The sequence below is a fragment of the Camelus ferus genome, chromosome 2 (assembly GCF_009834535.1).
Source record: "Camelus ferus isolate YT-003-E chromosome 2, BCGSAC_Cfer_1.0, whole genome shotgun sequence".
Lineage (NCBI taxonomy): Eukaryota > Metazoa > Chordata > Mammalia > Artiodactyla > Camelidae > Camelus > Camelus ferus.
In genome coordinates, this window is record NC_045697.1 from 69,920,517 (window position 1) to 69,940,791 (window position 20,275).

At 40.1% G+C, this 20,275-nt stretch overlaps 1 protein-coding gene across 2 annotated transcripts in view; it reads left to right on the forward strand.

The window, feature by feature from the left end:
- Positions 1-20,275, forward strand: part of C2H4orf17 (chromosome 2 C4orf17 homolog) — an 86,875-nt gene that overhangs the window by 36,231 nt on the left and 30,369 nt on the right. The window contains exons 4-8 of one of the 2 annotated variants that reach the window (XM_032460392.1): positions 10,806-10,951; positions 15,138-15,351; positions 17,129-17,181; positions 17,843-17,882; positions 18,879-19,950. The exons of the other annotated variant lie outside the window; for it this stretch is intronic. The gene's annotated coding sequence lies outside the window, so the exon portion shown is untranslated. The remainder of the gene's footprint in view (positions 1-10,805; positions 10,952-15,137; positions 15,352-17,128; positions 17,182-17,842; positions 17,883-18,878; positions 19,951-20,275) is intronic. 2 annotated transcript variants of the gene reach the window in all.

Here is a 20,275-nt window from a genome sequence, read left to right on the forward strand (position 1 = left end):
AAAAATTTTAAAAAGAAGGAACCAGCCCACACCGCTTCTTACCTTACCTTAACAGCAGCCCCATATCTAGTGGAAAATCCACATCCAGTTAAACAGGCTTTCTCAGGAGGAGCTGCATCATCAGCCTTAGCAACAGACGTTTTGCCGACCACTGTCCACGCAGTAAACACACTGGTGTGCACAACGGGGTAGACCAGTTTGCCATTGCATGTAACCCTGGTGGTGCCATCACCCAGGACGCCACAACTAGTAACGCTATTTGATACGTCAAATACATGTTATTTCAGTTCAAAAATTAGCACAGAAACAACTTAAATGGCACTAGACAAAAGTGACTGAAACCTACTGGCACCTTATACAAAGGTTGCCGTCTGGGTGGCGATAAACATGGCATTCTCTATACTGAGGCAGAAAGAGGGGGATGACTTTGCCATCTAGAGCGAAAACATCGTGATAAAAGGTGTTGGTCATTAACATTAAAGTATGAAACAAGTTAATGTGCATTTAGCCCACGCCATGTGCAAGAATTTCTTAAGAATACACAGGCATACCTTGGAGACATTATGGGTTTGGTTTCGGACCACTGCAAAAAAGTGAGCCATACATTTTTTTGATTTCTCAATGCATATAAAAGTTATGTTTATGCTATAGTATAGTCTAATAAATGTGCAGTACTGTTGTATCTAAAAAACAATGTACATACCTTAATTTTAAAATAACGCTATTGGAGAAACGGCGCCTGATAGACTCACTTGACTCGGGATTGCCGCAAACCTTCAATATGTAAAAAATGCAGTATCTGTGAAGCACAATAAAGTGCAATAAAACAAGGTATGCCTGTATTCTAAAGCTTATAAGCACCATCAAGTTTGCTCGCTAAAGGTTGAGATTTTGCCAAATTAAACTTCACTATATGATCCATTCTCCTTTTATTCTCGTATCCTCCTTGCATAATTCCTAGTTGTACTATTCCCTTTGATAGGCTAGTCAACCCTACTTATCCCAGACTTGTGACTTGACCTTTGCACACCTGGTTTCACCGTAGTGACTCCTTCTCCAGTGCTCTCCACAAGCCCAGTTGCTGCATGTCCCACAATCACTGGAAACTTAGACACCATTGTGCCTTTTATCACATGGTCATCTGTTTGGCAGTTTCCTGTGGCCAAAATCTGTGTTCAGAGACAACAATATTAAGCCCAGCAGCAAATTAGTCACTTTACAGTTGAGAGGATATTTAACTGTCTCTTGAAAAGATTATAATTGCTTATCCAGTATGATTGCCTACTATAATAGTCTTGACTCTTAGGAGATACTGAGCTGACTATCAATCATCAGATCAGATGCCTCTCCTTAAAGAATTTACAGTATTGCTGCCTTTGGCCTTACTTTGAATCTCAGTGCCTTTTTAAAAAAATATATTTTTATTGAAGTACAGTCAGTTTACAATGTTGTCAGTTTCTGGTGTACAGCACAGTGCTTCAGTCACATAGGAACATGCATACATTCATTCTCATATTCTTCATCACCATAAGTTACTACAAGTTGTTGAATATGGTTCCCTGTGCTATACAGTATAAACTTGTTGTTTATCTATTCTGTATATATATTTGTTAGTATCTGCAAATTTTTGAAGCAAATTGATGCTCTTGTGTGGGAACTAGAATGTAGATGTAACCATGTGACCAGCATTTGAGTAGATTGCTCAATCTACTCAAGGAGTACAGCAAGGTACTCCTAGGACTCTCTTAATGAAAGGTAAAATGATTGCAAGAAGATAAGTAAGCAAAGGGTACTGTTACCACAGTGCTCAGGTGAGGAGAAGGTCAAAGAAAGATTGGCAGCAATGCCTACTCAACAACCCAGGGTCCAGCTTAATGGTTAAGCTCTGTCCAAAGGAGCGTGGGAAACACTCCAGGCACAAATGAGTCCCTCATTCTTTGTGAAAAATAATCTCAATGCTAACTGATACCCAGAAGATTTTTAAAGTAATCATTTGGCAGGATTATTAACCATTTTTATCAGACCTTGGGTCAATAAAGATTCAACAAATAAAAATTGTAATAGAGCAGATTAGCAGTGTTTTTTAATTGATAATTGTCATTAATTTTATATCCAATATGACCAGATCCTTAACAATAAACAAAAACCAGTATGAGAATTAATATCCAAAATTTGGGAAACATCTCCTTTTTTAAGAATCCAACCTCACAACAATGACATACTCAATACAGGTGTGATAATATTTCAGGTGTATGCACTCTTGGGGCTCATTACCTTAATATGAACTTCTTTAGCCTTTGGTGGGGCAACTTCTGTTTCCTCAATGGAAAAGGGTTTCTTATGTTCCCATAGCACAGCTGCTTTACATTTAATAACTTAAGTTGGTGAAAGTGATAATAGGTCCCATTTATGTCTTTACAAATACAGACTCCAAATAATACGAATCTGGGCAGAAGAGCACATTGTAATCCCTAGAGATCATCTTAGGTACACACATGTTTGATACATGAGAAATGCAGCCCAGAGACACTAAATAATTGATCCATGGTCACATAGCACATGAGAAGCAGGGCTGGACTAGATCTGAGGTACACGATTTCCAGCCCTTTGCTTTTTCTGCCTGTGGTCATAAATATTTCACTAAACTAAGTCCTTCTGCTACAAAGTAACAAAATGTCACCTGTGTATCACTTACTCACAAGAGCAAATGTATAAAACAGAAAATGCTGCTGATTTATCTGCAAGAATCTAAGCCAGTATTTAATTGCTATAAATCATGTAGCAGTGGTGACAAAATTAGAAAATTTGCTTGGTTAGAAATGAAGGGAAACATGCATGTCATGAAGTATATAGACTGTGAGTTCCTGGATGACTCAGTCTGTGTCTTGGCGTCTCTGAATCCCTTTTTGCATCTAGCCCTGTTCTTGCATCTCGCGGGTCCAGATAGGCAAGGTAAAACCTCTCATCTTACAGGAGTGGAAATAAGGGGTGGAGAGCTCAGCAAGTAGCCTCCGGCTGTTCAGCTGGTTTTGGCATAATTATTCAGTTAAATAATTTTGCTGACATTATTGAAATCAGTGAGGAGTGAGGAGCAGGAGAGATACTTTCTTGCTTTTCCATCCCCAAATCTGTCTAGGAATCATACAACATATTTTAATTAATTTGTTCAGGTGAAAAATGATGAGTTATCGCTCATCTTACTTGTTTACTAATAACTAAGGATCTTCTTTAGATGGACGGCTACTTGGCTCTTTTGCAAAGAGATTAAATGTGAGAAAGGATATGCTGGAAACAGATGGGTGGCCGAAAGCCATTACTGACGTTAACATTCATCCTCTGCGTCTCAAAGGCAAACATTATGGGTCACAGTGTAATGTGGCCCAATCCTGAAGTTAGAAATCTCACACCAAAAATCCTGCTGGATTAATAGCTGAGATTTAGTTTTAAAGTCCCACTATTTTATCAATAAGTAAAGACATAAATATCAAATCTATGGAGCATGGGGGAAATTTTACACTTAAGAATGATAGAAAAAAAGTTGTAAAGGAAACTTCTAAGAATGAACATGTTACGTGTTGAGAAACAGTAAATAAATCTTCCAAATGTAAGTAATTTAAGCAAGTAGTCTGAGGGAAAAAGAACTTAAAGCAAAAGTGACAAGAGTTAACATTTTTCATGTATGCAATGCTTAACCAAATTTGTAAGGGAAGTATTAAAACTCCACTCTTGCTACTTCTGCCCTCCCACATGTTACACCTAGAGACACGTGCAAAAAACAGGAAGAGGAAAAGGCAAATTGTTTGTTTTCCTCAGTTATAAAAAGTTTTCTTAAATAAAAATAATAAGACATAATTCTGTATTAAGTTGGTATGACTTTTTACTTACAATACACAGTATTGTCAAAGGGATGGTGAAATGGGCAATGTCATTTGTGTCAACACCTTTGGAAAATAATTTGCGGTGTGCATCAGGATACTAGAATGGTTTCTTTTTTCTTGTAGATGGTCACTTTCTATTTAGCAACTTTATTGAGGTATCTTTGGAATATAAAGATTGTATATGTTTAAGGAATATAACTTGATGTTTTGATATATGTACACATTGTGAAAAGACCACCATCAGGCGAAGTAACTTATCCATCACCTCTACTTAGTTACTAATTGTTACTTTACTTAGTTACTCTACTTAGTTCCTATTGTGTGTTCGTGTGTGTGCGTGTGTGTGTTGAGAAGATTTAAGATTTATCCCCCTTAGCAAATTTCAAGTATACAATACAATATTGTTAACAGTCATCACTATGCCTACATTAAATCTACAGAACTCATTCATCTTGTATAACCCAAACTTTGTACCCTACTTAAGAATACTTTGACTCTTTTGCCCAATAATCCCTTTTAGAAAATCTAACTTAAAGAAGTGGTAAATTCAGAAAAATATTAATATAAATTATAGGTCATCAAGCACTATTTATAAGAAGAGATATATAAACAATATGTGTAAACAAATACATAGGTAATAATAGAGAAGTGATGAAATAAATTATAAATCTAGAAATTAGAGTTAGACATTTTAAAAAGATTTGTAAATTGTTATAAATTTTGAGAATGCTTCTATTAAGTTGGAAAAACAGGACAGAATATTTATACATTGTGTGAGTGCAACTACATAAAATATGGATGGAAAAATGTAAGGAGGGAGATAAAAACAAAAATGAAATCAGTGGTGAGTCTTTAGGATGTAAGACTATAGTTGATTTTTTTCTCCTCATATTTTCTGATTATCCAGATTTTCTAGAATGATTATTGTAATGGGCTGGATTGTGTTCCCCTCAAATTCATATGTTGAAATCTGGATCCCCAGTACCTCAGAATGTCTCTGTATTTGGAGATAGGGTCTTTTAAGGGGTAACTAAGTTAAAATGAGGTCATTGGGGTGAGTCCTAATCCAGTCCAACTGGTGTCTTTATAAGCAGAGATTAGGTCACAGACATGTTCAGAGAAAAGACCCTGTGAAAACACAGACAGAAGGTGTCTTGTCTCCATCCACAATCTAAGGAGAGAGGCCTCAGGGGAAACCAGCCCTGCCGACACCTTGATCTCAGACTACCAGATTCCGGAACTGTGAGAAAATAAATTTCTGTTGTTTAAGCCACCCATTCTGTGGAACTTCGTCACGGCCGCCCTAGCAAACTAATCATCTATTAACTTTTTAGTTAAAAAACATTTATTACAAAAAAAGAAAAAAGTAATCCCAAATGTAAAGAGACGTTCTCCTTTCCTGAGCCGCACTGAAACCCTAAGGCAACTTGGGAAATTCAGGACCCTTACGCAAACCACTCTATTGCACGCCTATCTCTATAGCTTTTATGCTATATCTTAAGTTATATATTGCATCATTAATTATAATTGGAAAGTGCTGCCTTGAGGCTACTGAGTCACTGGAAATGTTCTAACAATGGCTAGATAACCACTTTATAGAGGTAGCATAATTAAAGTCAAGCACCTGTTGGTTGGATGGAGTTGCACATTTTTAAGATTTCTTCCAACCCTAAGATTCATTAATTTCTGTGGGTAGAGTTGCTAGCCTGCATAGTCCAAAATTAATTCCATAATTAATCTAGTTTTGCTGGGACTTTACCCAAGCTAAAATGCTTTTATTCTGTTTTATTCAATTCCAGGAACAATTATTTCAAATTCTAACATCAGAAGTCCTCCTCACTTGTCATACTACCCAGACTTCAAATGTCATCTTCATTTTTTCTAAAACGTTAAGGTAGGCTAAATGCAAAATTGTTTAAATAAAACCAAAACAAAAATACCTAATACTATAAACAATTGTGTATCCACTTAAAGCAAGGAACTATACTAACCAACTTGCAAATGGAAAAAATGCCAAAGCTATTTCTAAAGTTAATGCCAACTCTGTTTTTAAAGAATGAACACATTTTACCTACAGTGTATTCTTGTTTTTAAAGATTTTAAAACTTATATTCTGATGAAAACTGCATCCTTAAGAAACCTTAAAAGCATGATACTTTGCATTCCAGATTTAGCATCATTCCATTGTCAACAGCAGGAAAATCTTTTCTGACAGCTGAGAATGAGACCTTGGTCTCCCATTGGACTACAGTAGTGAATACAACACGTGCTGTTGAAAGTCTCCTTATGGAAACATTTTGCTCACCAGTGCAAATGCCCAGCTATCCCAAAATTAAATTACTAACATCAATAGAAACCATGTTTCTCCACCCCCCTCAATGTCTTAGTGAAAAACCTTCTATATGTTGCTTTAACCTATTCCTATTGGCATTTTCTGAAACCCCACCCAGTGCTTCCCTCCCCCAACCCACCCCCAGTGTGTGCGTGCTCAACAGACATTTAATTCCTCAAGAAATAGCCCCACGTATTTAATTACATGAAGGTATCTCAAGTTCTAACAACCAACCCCCCATTATTAGAATAATAACAAGGATACAGAAATGTTCTGCATACTTTTCCAGTAGTGCCCATCCTGTCTCTCTCTTCATTCTGTATTTCAGTAAACAGAGACTTTTTCTGACTGATGTCCAGCTCAGTCTGCTGTAATTAAAAATATTTTGTGCCTTCTGCCTTCAGCAATATGACTCAAAGCCTTCAAGACTCTACAGTCATCCATGAGCCCCACCCTAAACAGTCAAGTTGTGAAAATAAATATAGTAACTTTTAATGATCAAACCATGGGTAGAGATCTAACAAAGACAGAATAATAAAACCCACTGAAAATGCCTGAGAGCTTTCTTAACTACTTTATATCTGGGGATGTAAAAGTGGGTCAGTTTAGTTCAGCTCAACACAACTGATTAAAACCTTCTTTCGCTTTTCTGCTGGGCACAGCTGATTTTGGGGATATGTGTGCGTGTACATTTATACTCTACTTCATGCTACAAAGAATTGATGTAGTTTGTGGAAAACATATAATTAAACATAAGTGAAAATAAGGTCAAGGAAATGTAAACAAATTGAATAGAAGGTAAATATTGGGAGAACGGAGTTGGGGGTATATAGAACATAGATACCGTCAGCTATGGTTTCTAGACGTTTGGGGGAAAAAAAAATAAGTAAAACTTGTGGCCTCTGCATGTAGACAAATTGTGACCTGAACCCAAATCACCATTATACACAGAGCTGTCCCATATGGTTGTACAGGTTGTGCATGACACAAACGCACATAGTGCGGGGCAGACGGGGAACTGAAGTCCAGCCTGTATACAGGCTCTCAAATGCCAAAGGGCTTTCCTTTACTTGGGCAAGTGCTTCACTCTTCTGAAGTAACTTTAACTCCTTCAAGCCACGATTTCTTAAAATCAGATGCAATGATGCTAGAATCTCCTGAATCGACTGTCTATATTGATCGAGTGTCTAGGACTGATTTTATTTTTTACAGTTTTTGGGGGTACACTAGCACATTCACCTCCAAGTACATTCATTCATTCTACACAAAAGAGATTCTACTCTTGTGGAGTCAGTCAGTGAGGCAGGTTTTCTAAGTCTTCAAAACTGTTCCGATCATGAAATATTTTTCAGACAACAAAAATGGACAAAACTTTCTTTTAAAAAACTGGGGTAAACTTTGCTACAGATATCTGTCTCAATGCAAAAGTGTTGTAGGTTCAATTTAAAATCTATATGCCTAATTCAGAATTAGCAATTAAAATAGTAATTCTAATTTATCTCAGCCACAAAAAAATTGTTTCCTTATTAAAAAAAAATGTTTTCTTATGAACAAAGGCAGAATAGTACCAGCGTGGGTGGTGCCAGCACAAATGTACAAATGCTCATTTGGTAAACTCCCTCTTAAAGGCCTTGACAAAATCTTATAGGACTTAATCTGGAACACAAAGTTTTATAAGAACATAGTAAGTCGAGTGAGGTTTAATATCTATATAAATCTTTACAGTCCTAATCCCTCCTGTAGGAGAATTGATTGGGTGTTAAAAAGACAAAAGCTGAAACTTGCAAGGTAACCTATTAGAAAAAAAAGAGCTAAAAAAATTCATGGTCATGTTGCATGGTACATGTCATCCATCGGTCCTAATTTTTGGTTTGGAAAAGTTACCAACTGAATCTCTCTTGTAAACTCTTTTACACTGTTTCTATGAAATTCTGGGGCCAGACCTCTCAAAAAACTTAATCTCCTAAATGCTGTGAACCTGATTCTACTCCAGAGTTTCCAAGAGCTTCTAAAGAAAGGTGCTGATCTCGAAGCACCCACTGAGCTCCAATTTGCTTGGGACAGGATGCTTGGGATCTGGAAGAACTTTGAGAAACGTACTGCAGGAGTATGGGCTTTGGAGTGAGAAACAGCTGGTTCAGGGCCTGGAGCCTGGCTTGAATATGTATGACCTCAACACCACATCTGTAAAATGGGAGTAATAATCACCAAATTATGTCTTGAGGATTAATGGTGAGGACTGAAAGCACTTCCTGTTCTGCCTCGTTCAGAATCAGTTGCAAATATTGTTAACCTGGTTCCCATTGGTAACCAAGGGCTTAGATTTTAAAAATATTTAAATTGTAACCACTTGGAATAAAATGACCCAAGTCCAGGTTCAGTAAATGTCTTGCAGAGATCAACTGTGCGGTCCCAGAAGCCTCTAAAATTTCCCAAGAGTTTGGGACCAAGGATCTTCTGAACCTAGAGGTAATACCAGGAATTCAGGGAGACAGAATATGATCCATCTGGGGAGTGGCCAACCCTCCCGGTGTGCCCAGGATTGAGGGGGCTCCTGGGAGGCCAGATTTTCAGGGGTAAATGTTGTGGGATGAGGTAGGCCGGTACTGCAGGTGGTAAAAGATTTTACCAGAAACAAAGAAAAGTGAAAGAAAAGTTTATTAGGTACACTGCTACAGGCAACAGCAGACTGACAGATGAGCAGTGTCTGTGTGCTCTGAGGGCAGATTCTTAGGGTCTTTATAAGGGAGGGCCTGCCCACCTATGTGCTTTAAGGAAGAGGGTCATTTTGGAGGTTTCCAGACGTCAGCTGATCATCATCTAAGGGCTTGTGTTTGTTATGCCCGGGGAAGGCACAGTTTCTCTTTAGGACGAGGTAGGTCATCTGGTGGGCTTGAGGAACTTTCGGGGGGGAGGGGTTTGTTAGGTCACAACTCAGGGTTGTTAGTTGGGCTAAAACAATTACATGTTGGGAGAGGAATGTTCTTTGTGTTTTCTGGTTTATGTCTTCATGACGTGAGTGATGAGGGTGCGGGCAGACCTCCTGGGCCTGGAGCCCCCTTTGGCTCTCTGTGGGGCCTCTTACTTGTCCTCGAACCCCACACTAAACCCAGGAGAGTCCCTGGCAGGGGCAGCCAGGTGGGTCACCCTCTGCACACCCTGCCTCACTGCACAGTCTGTGAGTGTGTGGGGTGCACACGGGCATGGGCGCTTCAGGCTGTCAGCCCTCCTCTCTCATGTCCCGGACCCTCATCCTCAGGAGCAGCCTTCTGTCACGGACCCCAACCGGGACTCTGATCAGCCAGCCTCATAATGACAGCAGGGGAGTAAGTACAGTCACCGGGGTCAGGAGAACCAGGTTTGACTGTCACCTGTAGCAGTGACTGGTAAGTGCTCGTGACAAGACGCTGAATGCTCTGAACTTCACAATGAGAGGGAATTACACCGACAGCGGGGCCTGTGAAGCTGAAGTAAGGCACCGCATGTGGAAATGCCTGTCAAACTGCCAAGCGCTCAGTACGTGGGAACGACAGTGAACTGGATGTGTGTTTGTGTGTGTATAACTGAATCGCTTTGCTGGACACTGAAATGAACACTGTAAATCAACGACACTTCAATTTTTAAAAAAAGAAGAAAGAAAATGACAGTAAGTGATAGCCCTCAGGTTGAGAAAGTAAGAAAAGGGCCCTTGTGTGCCCAGGGAGATGGAGCTCAGTTTACTGCTGAGTCATTAATAGCAGAAACAGTTCTGCACTTGCAGGATCCAGCAGCACACAGCCTCCGGCCACCAGCATCACAACGGGCACTGCTGGCTTTTGTTCTGCCTTAGCAAACCAGTCCTTAAGGGTGGAGTTTTATTCTGGCCTTCAAACACTACAAACTCAGGTGGTAAGTCCAACAACCAGCTGCGACCCACTCTTTAATCTCTCGCTCTGCCTGGCCGCACGAGGAGGGGCCCTGCTGGAAAAGCAGGGTTGAGATGGGGTTTCAGGAGCTCTGCCCTGGCAGGTGGAGATTCAGCTAATCCTTTTTCAGGCGCGTTGTGCCAGCTTTCAGAATTGCTGTCTGAGATTATATTTGGCATTTTCAGAAAATTTTCTTCTGCTTGCACACCCTGGCTAAGAAAAGACTCCAAGGCAGATTTTTCATAAGGCAAGGGCTTCACATCTGTTCCACATACACTCTCCACTGTACTTATCCCACCAACCGACTGTGCTGGTTGAGGAGAATTTCTGTTCAAGGTCAGGAATTGTGGAAAAAGTATAAACCCAAGTTGTTTTGTTCCCTTTAAGCTACCCTTTAAACATACACACACACACACAGTGAAATTGGTTTTGGTGTGTATCTTGCTGAGGACAAGCTAAAAGTAACTCCAAGGCGCCAAGACCCAGCAGTTCTTCAGTACAAACACGAGCTTATGGGTTGCTTCTTGCAGAGGACAGGCCACAAACCATCACAGCAACTGGAAGGCAGCTGCCTGAGATCTGGAAGGCAGGATCATGGCCTTGGAAAGAAAGCCAAGGTGGCTCTGGGAGGCCTTGCTGTCATTAAGTCAAGTTCATTGATTTGTTCTCCCTTTGCATCTATTCCCACAGTTCCCCTCAGGGCTTGTCTTGGTAAAACATGGTGTAGGATTCTGGAATGTTAGCACCAGATGTAGTCGCAGACCACTTCTCCATTGCCCAAGACCACTCTGTGTTCAGAGGGAACTCTCAGAAGAACCCTGGGCTGCAGCAATGCGGTAGGTCCCAGTGGGCCCCCACCTCAACTCTTGTGGTTTTTCTTTGACCTGTTTATACTGGAAGTTGAGGAAGAAGAGGAGATTCCTCTGGGCTTTTGTGGGAGGGAGAAAGAACTGCCTGTGTTTTCTAAAGCATAAAAGTAGAAACATGCATGCAACTCTTAAGACTATTTTGGTCTCAGAAAAAGGAAAAATTTCAATATGAAATTGGTTAACAAAGTTTTTGAGCTGCTTATCATTAAAAGGGCAGAGTCATCTGGCAAGTAATACCAAGCAAACTCCTGCATTGTTGGAAAGGTCAGGCTAACCTTAGTATCATCAGGGACAGAAGCATAAGAACTGGTCATTGAAAATGCAAGGGATCGCTAAGACATAGACACCTAGGCTGGAGCCTGCAGACATCACTGTGATTTCCTTCATCCACTCCAGTGAACTGCTGTTACTGGCTGCTGGGAATGGGAAGCCAGGCTTGGATCCACATATCTCAGTATGTTGGGGGTCTAAGTCTTCTCAAATAATCATATAACATTAACCTTAAAATGTGGGAGTTTTTGCAGGGATGGGTGAGGAAGGTGAAAGAAAGGAAGAAGAAGTACAATCTTAAATTATAGAAAAGTCACAACATTAATCAACTCTTCAACTCTTTTCTTCCATCTTCTGGAACCGGTAACAGCTTCATGGCTGTCTGGGCCTTCCGGGCACAATGGGAATGCCGCTGTCACAGTGAAGCAGCTATTTCCCGGTCTGCTGCTCCACACAGCCACTCCTTGTGTTTTAAATTATCTTTAAGATGGTTGGAGAGTAGATCCAGGATAATGTTGAATCCCATCTCCATGGGACTCTAGTATGATGAGGTTACCTTGGGTCTAGAAACTTCTCAGCTTTGCAAGTTTAAGAACTTGATTTTATGTTATTAGTATTCGTTTGATCAGATTCTGAAGGCTGATTCACATGAATCACACCCATGAAGAATTAGTAAACTAGATACCCATTTATAATTTTATAATTGATTAGTTTACGATGCTTGGCACTGTGACTTTGAACAGATTCTGCACAAGGAACATGATGGACAGATGTAATATTCAAAATACTTATCAAATCTGAAAGGCATGGGCACCAATTAATCAGAATGGACCCACAATCCATTATAATAATGCCAATAGGTTTGCTATTTCAGGACATATTAGGGAGATGGCCCTGGAGATGGGGGCAAGAGTACCCCTACTACCTGCCAGATTCTAATATATGATCAATTTACGTGGGTTTTTTTCATTGAAAACTTATAATGACCCTTTGAGGAAGGCATTAAAAAAACTGGGTATGAGAGATTTCAGATACCTGCTCTATTTCACTGCCACGGATAGTAAAATAGAGTCTGGCTTTACACACAGGTAAATGTGCACCGCACTGCAAAGGTAAATTCCCCCCAGTACATTCACACAGGAAACAAATTTAGATCATGTGGTCAGTGATGCCATTGTTAGTTAAAGGAATTCTGTAAATTTTTAGTTTTCCTTATGAATGCCGAGACCATCTCTAAAAAATAAGAGCTAGACTTTTGTTTTGTTTTGGCTGGGCTGGGCCAGAATGTCTAGCTCTCTGGACCTTCATGGTTATTCCACATATGGTAGAGCTGGCTGTGTGTCAGCGCTTGGCAGGAATGAAGCTGCCCAAGGGGCACCTGTGCTATCTTGGGCAGAGGTCACCCTGTGGCCCTCCTCTGGTCCCTAGCCACACAGAGACCAATCTTACCAGCCTTCAAAGGAAGCAAATACTTAGGAAATCCTAGGTCTAGGATGCTAGCTTTTCCCCTAGGATTACCAGCCATAGATTAGAAGTAGACGCTGTGTTTTCAACTTGGGTATAGAATCCTGGTGCCAGATATTAATAAACTCAGCATTCTCTGGGGAAACTCTCAATCTACTGACCTCTGCACATGGTCTATTCGTATCCAGGTCCTTCAGAGTTACTGCAGCTACCCAGACTGCCACTTTTCTGGAAGCACAGTGGCTGTCACTGCTGGGAGCTTGCCTGTGCTTTCTCGGGGCCAGTGCCCAATCCAGGCAGAAGAGTCTGTCTCTGGGCAGACCCTTAGTTCTCATCACCTCCATACTTGTTCTATGTATTTGTTCATTCATGTATTCATGTGCATACAGTAAATATTTATTGAGCTAGCATAGAGGGTGGATTCTAGCCATATATCTGGAAAGCTTTCCAGGAAAAACAGAAATCCCCAAGTAATTCTTTGGTACACCTGGGACTGAGAATCATGTTTGTCCATGTTGTCATCCTGAAATAACAACTGAGGAGTCAATGGTAGCCATGGTTCTCTAGCACTTTGAGTTTTTAAGGCATTTTTGTAGAAATATTATTTTTATTGTCCATTCTGCTTATCCTGGGATATAATATTATAAGCATTTATAGCTCACCTTTAATGAAGAGGAAACTGAAGATCACTGCTAGTAAATGGCTGTGCCGAGATGGAGAATGTCAGGTCCACTAGTGAAAGCAATCTACTGCAGATGTTCCAGCTTATCAAGAGTCTCTTACTGAAAGGACTATACCTAAGTCTTCGCTGAGTTTTTCCTTCTAAAGGGTTTATTAGTTTAGGGAACTGAATGACTACAGAAGTTCCTGCCTCTTACTAAAGGCTTCCACTCAGGCTCCTTTCCCCCAAGCGGACCCGGGCCAAGTCTCTCTATAGCATGTTGGCGCCACCTAGTGGTAAACATGGCACTTTAACTTTGTGACGGGAATAAAAATCTCTTTCAGAGGAATTGGTAGAGTTGGATTAGCAACATTAGTTTGAAAACAATCTTGAATCCAAAACAAAAACAAAAACAAAACCACCCTGAAATATCCTTCTGACAAGTTTAGATAGTATATAATTGGCTGGGTTTTTAGAAATAGTTTTAACTTAAAAAATAATTGAATTGTAGTCAGTTTACAATGCTGTGTCAACTTCTGGTGTACGACATGTTTCAGTCATACATATACACATATATATTCCTTTTCATTATAGGTTACAACAAGATATTGAATATAGCTGCCTATGCTATACAGTTCCATAGGATATCGCTTATATGTGGAAACTAAAAAGAAAGGACACAAATGAACTTATTTACAAAACAGAAACAAACTCACAGACACAGAAAGTAAACTCATGGTTATTACCAGGAGGAGAAGTGGGTGGGAAGGGATAAAATGGGAGTTCAGAATTTGCAGATACCAACCACTATAAATGAAATATATATAATTAGCTATTTTTAAAATGGGCACACCAATACTCCTTTCCCCCCTTTTTATAACCTATAGCAATTTTTCCTTAACTACAACAAATCAGAAACAAACTATCACCCTAACCTCTCATTATCTGTGAAATATACAATGTGGGTATGCAAATGACAGAGAATGCTCTTTCGTTTTTTTTTTATAAACACTTAAACATCAAATGTATAGCACCTCTTCTAATGAATGGAGTATTTCTTCTCACATCCAGGAGAATAGTTGAGAAGCAGTCCATTTTGAGTTCTCACAGTGATGAATATTTAGGGAGAACACCTGATAGGAACTGAAAGTAATCAGATCCCAAAGCTGGAAAAAGTAAATGTTTTATCTCCCCTTTTCTGTGTTGTTGGCTGGTGATCTGAAGTAAGCTCATCCATCCTAAATTTCCCCAAGAAACTGAAAAAGCATTTCCATTGTTTTTTTCCCTTTTATTCAGATGAGGGACTAGGAGCATGAGAAACAAATAGCTTATTCATGAAAGCCTGAATTTTGCGAAGCTCTCAGCTTCCCCAGGCTGATGACGTAGCATTCCTCTTGGTTATTCCAAATATGGGACCAGTTCTGCCACCAGCTCTCTGTGTAACTCTGGGTAACTTGCTTATGTTAGCTGAGTTTCAGCTGCGAACACTAGAAATAGACTCCTAGATTACTTTAACTCTTATGCACATGCACACACACGCTCACGCACTGATTCTCTTGCCACAGTATCCTGTTTAAAAGCTCCATGCTGCTACAATCACCTCGTACTGGGTTGAATGGTGGCCCCATTCAACGAAAGATGTGTCTGTATCCTAATCCCTTGGAACCTATGAATGTGACCTTATTTGGGAAAAGGGTCTTTACAGGGGTAATTAAGCTAAGGATCTCATGATAAAATCATCCTCGATTATTCATGTAGGTCCTAAATCCAATGACAACTCATAAGTAACTCACAGAGGAGATACACAGAGAGATGGAGAAGGTCCTGTGAAAACAGAGGCAGAGATTGGAGTCAAGCAGTTGCAGTTAAGGAATGCCTGGAGCCACCAAAAATTGAAAGAAGCAAAGAAAGATCCTTCTCTAGAACCTTCTTTATCCTTATGTTGACTGGGAGGCCAATCCCAAGTATCAGGGTAAGAGCCACCCTCTGTCTGGCCTCACAGACGGGAGGTTGGACCTGGACCGAGGTTACTGGAAATACGGTCCACACGATGCCCTCTGGGGACTGTATGTGTGTGTGTGTGTGTGTGTGTGTGTGTGTTTGTAGGGGTGGGGAGATGTGGGCCAGGCCCTGGGGTAGATCATGACTGTGGGGTGAAGATTATACTGGCCATTAAGGTGCCATGAGATGCAAAATTCAGTTTTATGTTTCCTTCAATTCAACTCCCTCCTGTTCTTTCTCACCCTTGGTCACATTTTATTGGCGATCACCACCCAGTTCCATGCACTGGGGAATCAGTGCGGACATGGTAGCTTCTCAGATAAGAGCAGAGCCTTTGAGCCAGAACCCTGGGCTGTGAATCCTGACTCAGCTATTTTCCAGCTGTGTGGCCAAGTTCTGAGTCTTTGGTGCCTCAGTTTCCTCGTCTATAAAGCAGTGTTAGTAATAGCATCCTCGTATGGCTTTGTGAAGGAGAAATATAAAGTGCTTAGGATAGTAATTGGGGCATAGAAAGTGTGATAATGTTTGCTTTTTAATTAGTACTGGGAGTGTCTGTTACACTTGGGGCCAGAGCCCTGGGAGATTGGGTGCAGCCTGGAGAAGCTGGTCAGGAAATGGCAGGAAGTGACCCGCAGAGGAGCCCAGGCTAACAGCCTGTGGTGAGGGGAGGGGCTCGCCAAAGGGACAAGGGAAAACAGGTATCTTCTGTGAAATACTTTTAGAATTACTTAGTGACCCCTCAGATGAAAGGGAAACTGGAAAAAAACATCTAGACTTGTTGACAACCTAATGGAATGGAAATTTCAACTATTGTTAGTTCAATTGGTGACCCTGAAGTTCAGGGAATTTTTGGATATCTGTTTCATAAATATTTATTTAAAAAAATGTATAGGGTTCTACTGTTCTCACTGTTCTATAAGCTGTTCTTTTCACGTAACAACAGCGAGCATCTGCCATGCTATTGCATACCGTTCTGTAGCTTTACCTACGAGTATCTAATCGGTGCCCTCTTTTATTTCATTTGTGTGTTTGCTATAAAAATCAACACTGTTATGAATATCTGTAGGCTAAATACTGGGCATTATTTTGGATTTTTACAGCCATTCTGTGATTGATTTGCTTGGATATGATCTTCGTCTGTATTGGACACCATTTCCTCCTCCTTAATTTCCTGGACACCTGGGTAATGCCTGGAATTAGGCTTGACCAATAGTGATGAGCCCAGGCCTGGCTGTCACTTCAGCTTCTGTGCTGTACACGCCACCTCCCTGCCCCACCTGGCAGCCTCATCTTCACTCTGGGCAGGTGGAGGGCGTGCAGGAATGTGGCAAGTCCGCGTCTCTTCCCAAGAGCAAACGTGGACCCTGTGTGAGTTTGTTGTTGAGAAGAAGGCCAAGTTTAAAAAGATTTAGGAACATACACCTCTGTAGGTTAATGAAAAATGACATGTTTAATTTGTAGTTTAGTGAGCTGTCTCAAAAGATAGAGACAAGCCTTTAACTGAACAAATATTTTGCGTGTTTTAGGAGCTTGGTAACCTGTGATACGTTGCAGTACACGGAAGGTCTCAGGGAACTATGCACATCGGAAGTGTTATTTATTTTATTGGATGACACAGGGATTCAAAAGTGTACAGGGTTCAGTAGGGGATTAGACCTGTTGTTGGGGATGGGAGGGTTAAGGCCGGGTTTGCTGAATTTGTTGTTTTTAATGGGAGTTATGAGATGAAGAAATGATTTATTTCGCAGGTAATTGTGTTGGGGGAGAGATGGAAAGTTTGGAATCCAGAACAAAATCATTGGTGAGATCCTTAAACTGTTTTTTTTCAATTTATTTGATTATTATTTTTAAATTTTGTTTTTTTTTTAGAGTCCACGTATAACTGATAATATACATTTGTCTTTCTCTGTCTGGTGTCACTAAGCATAATACTTCCAGGTCCATCCATGCTGTTGCAGATTTAAAAAAAAATTTATTACTGTAATTTTTTTTGCAGATTCTTTTTTAAGCCGTTTGAGACGGATGGGCACTGGAGGCAGGGGAAGGGGCACTGGAGTTGCAGGGCTCAGTTCTCCCCCAGCCCCTGCTGGCACCGACAGCATGTGTGCTCAGGCGCTTCCGTAATAAAAGTACTCTTCCATCTTTTTTCATAAAAAAATTAGCATATTCACTATGCTCCAGACATTGTGCATTATCACATTAAATCTGAAGGATTTCTGAGGCTAATAGTTTTATTATGTACAGTTAACAGATGAGACTGAAGCCTCAGCAGTGAAGTAACTTAACCCCCAATCACACAGGTAGTATTGGAACTGGAATATAAATCCCTCTGCCTGGCTGCAAAGCCCACGCTCTTTTATTTTTTAATGGAAGAATTGTTGATTTACAATAGTGGGTTAGTTTCTGGTGTACAGTATAGTGATTCAGTTATACATCCATATATATATTCTTTCTCATTATAGGTTATTACAAGGCATTGAATATAGTTCCCTGTGCTCTACGGTAGGACCTTGTTTACCTGTTCTGTATATATATTACTGTATATAGTAATTTGTATCTGCAAACCTCGAACTCCCAATTTATCCCCCCTCTCCCCCACGTCCCCCTTTGGTAACCATAAGTTTGTTATCTATGTCTCTGAGTCTCTTTCTGTTTTGTAAATAATTTTATTTGTGCAATTTTTTGAAAGATTCCACAAATAAGTGATATCATATGGTACTTGTCTTTCTCTGACTTACTTCACTTAGTATGATCATCTCTAGGTCCATCTATGTTGCTGCAAATGGCATTATTTCATTCTTTTTTATGGCTGAGTAGTATTCCTTTGTATATAAATACCACAGCTTCTTTATCCAGTCATCTGTTGATGGACATTTAGGTTGCTTCCATGTCTTGACTATTGTAAATAGTGCTGATATGAACATTAGCAAAACCCATACTCTTGCTCACTGTGTTTTACCATCCCTCTGCTGCATAAATAAGCACCTAAGAAATCTTCTTTCATGGGAAACCACTTGCTTCTAAACTAAGAATGTGCTGTCCCTGTGTGCCATCTTACAAGGAATAAGTGACTTGGTGCAGAGGAGGTACCACAGACACCCAATAAATGCTTGTTGAATTAATTAATCATTATTTTATAATGGTATATCTTGCAGTGTGGCATGCCTGAAAACTTTAGCTGCATATTAATGATTTTACATCTTCAGATTTTAGAATTCTTTCTTAATAACTTTAAAGAACTTTACTCTTAAGACAAGGGTCAGATTAGAAGCTACGTAGATAACAAATATAAACAACCAAAATGAATATGCTTACTCTGTGAGATGCACTTCTTTTTTCCATCTTTCCTCCCTTCACAAGTTTTCATTTTTATCAAGTCATTTTCTGAATGTCATAAAGAAATGTGTAACGTCATTACAATTACAGAGAGTAACAGCATGATGTAAGGCGACAAATCACTTTTTTTAGTGAACTCTATTAAAATATATCACTTTTCAGAGGTAACTACCAGTAAGAGAGGGCATACTGAAAAAAAAAAAATCTAGGGGTGACCGAGTGTGGAGAAGCCACATTGGGATCTGAGGCTGCCCGCGTCTGGGAAGAACTGCGGGATGTGGTAAGTATGGCCTTAAGGGATGTGGCCAATGGAGGGCTTGGGTTGAGTAGAAAGTTTGTAGTCGGGATGGGGCTAATGATCTAGGGGGGAAAGGCTGAGTTATCTGGAAGCCTGTTGGGAAAAGTTCAGATTCAGTTTACATGGAGGAATAGGGGAAAAATTTTGTTGTGATTGGCAAACAGTGCCTCAACGATTCAAACATCCTCGATGAATCAAACATTCCAGATCTTTTTCTTGAAAGACTTCATGCTCCTTGTCATCAAAGTTTTGAAAGCAAGAATACAATTTTTACCACTGAAATATAAAAAAGGGGACAGCAGTGCATTAGGCTTCTGGAACAATATTTAGGTAGTATTGCATTACGATATGGACAAAATAAGGCTGTATTATTTTCCAGGCCTCTTTGTAGATGCTTTTAAAATAGACCAGCTAATCTCAAAAACAGCCCAGTGTACTAAATAGTATTATTCTCATTTTACAGATGAGGAAACTGAGCTTCAGGGAGGTCAGGAAAGCAGCTTATACCACAGTAGGTGATGAAGTTGGAATTTGAACCTGGGATTTGAATCCAAGATTCCCTGAATCCAAGACCTTTTTCTTTTTCTCTATGCAGTCCTATTAAGTACTTCCTAGATTAAAATAACTTCTAGATGCTTATAAAATTATAAAACCCAACATTTACTATTCTTGGTGATTTTTCCTTTTCATTTTTTCACAGCATTTATAAAAGATTGTGTTTATATTCCTATGAGCCATATGTATACATAGACGTACACTTATAGCCTCACCCCCCGGCACACACAACTGACCACTCTTTGTGTACCGGAGCAGAACCAAAGGAGAATTCTGGCTTCCCCTGACCACGTTACTCCTGTGAGTCGCCTCAGTTCAGAGATAAGGTGGCCTGCGGCTGCGGGACATGAGTACTGCATAACCCTTCAGTTTCGCAGTTAGGTATGCATCCTGCATGTGCCTGTCTGTCTTCACTGCACACGGACCTGCCATGTCAGTGCAGCCAACATCACAGAAAGCAGAATTCCAAGGTAGAAAGAGATTTGTCATGTCTTATTTTTACACTACCTTTTTTTGGCCGATAAGACTGCTACAGTAATTGCAAAAACAATAGTTCCTACCTTCTAAGAACTAAAATGGGGACTGACTCCCATTTTTGAGGCTTCCCTTCTCCAAGCACTTGTCACTCAGAGTTTTGAAGGCTTTCCTATGCATCACATCAGCTATGGAAATTTTCAAAATGGGTGTCCTTAAGTTTGAATGCAGA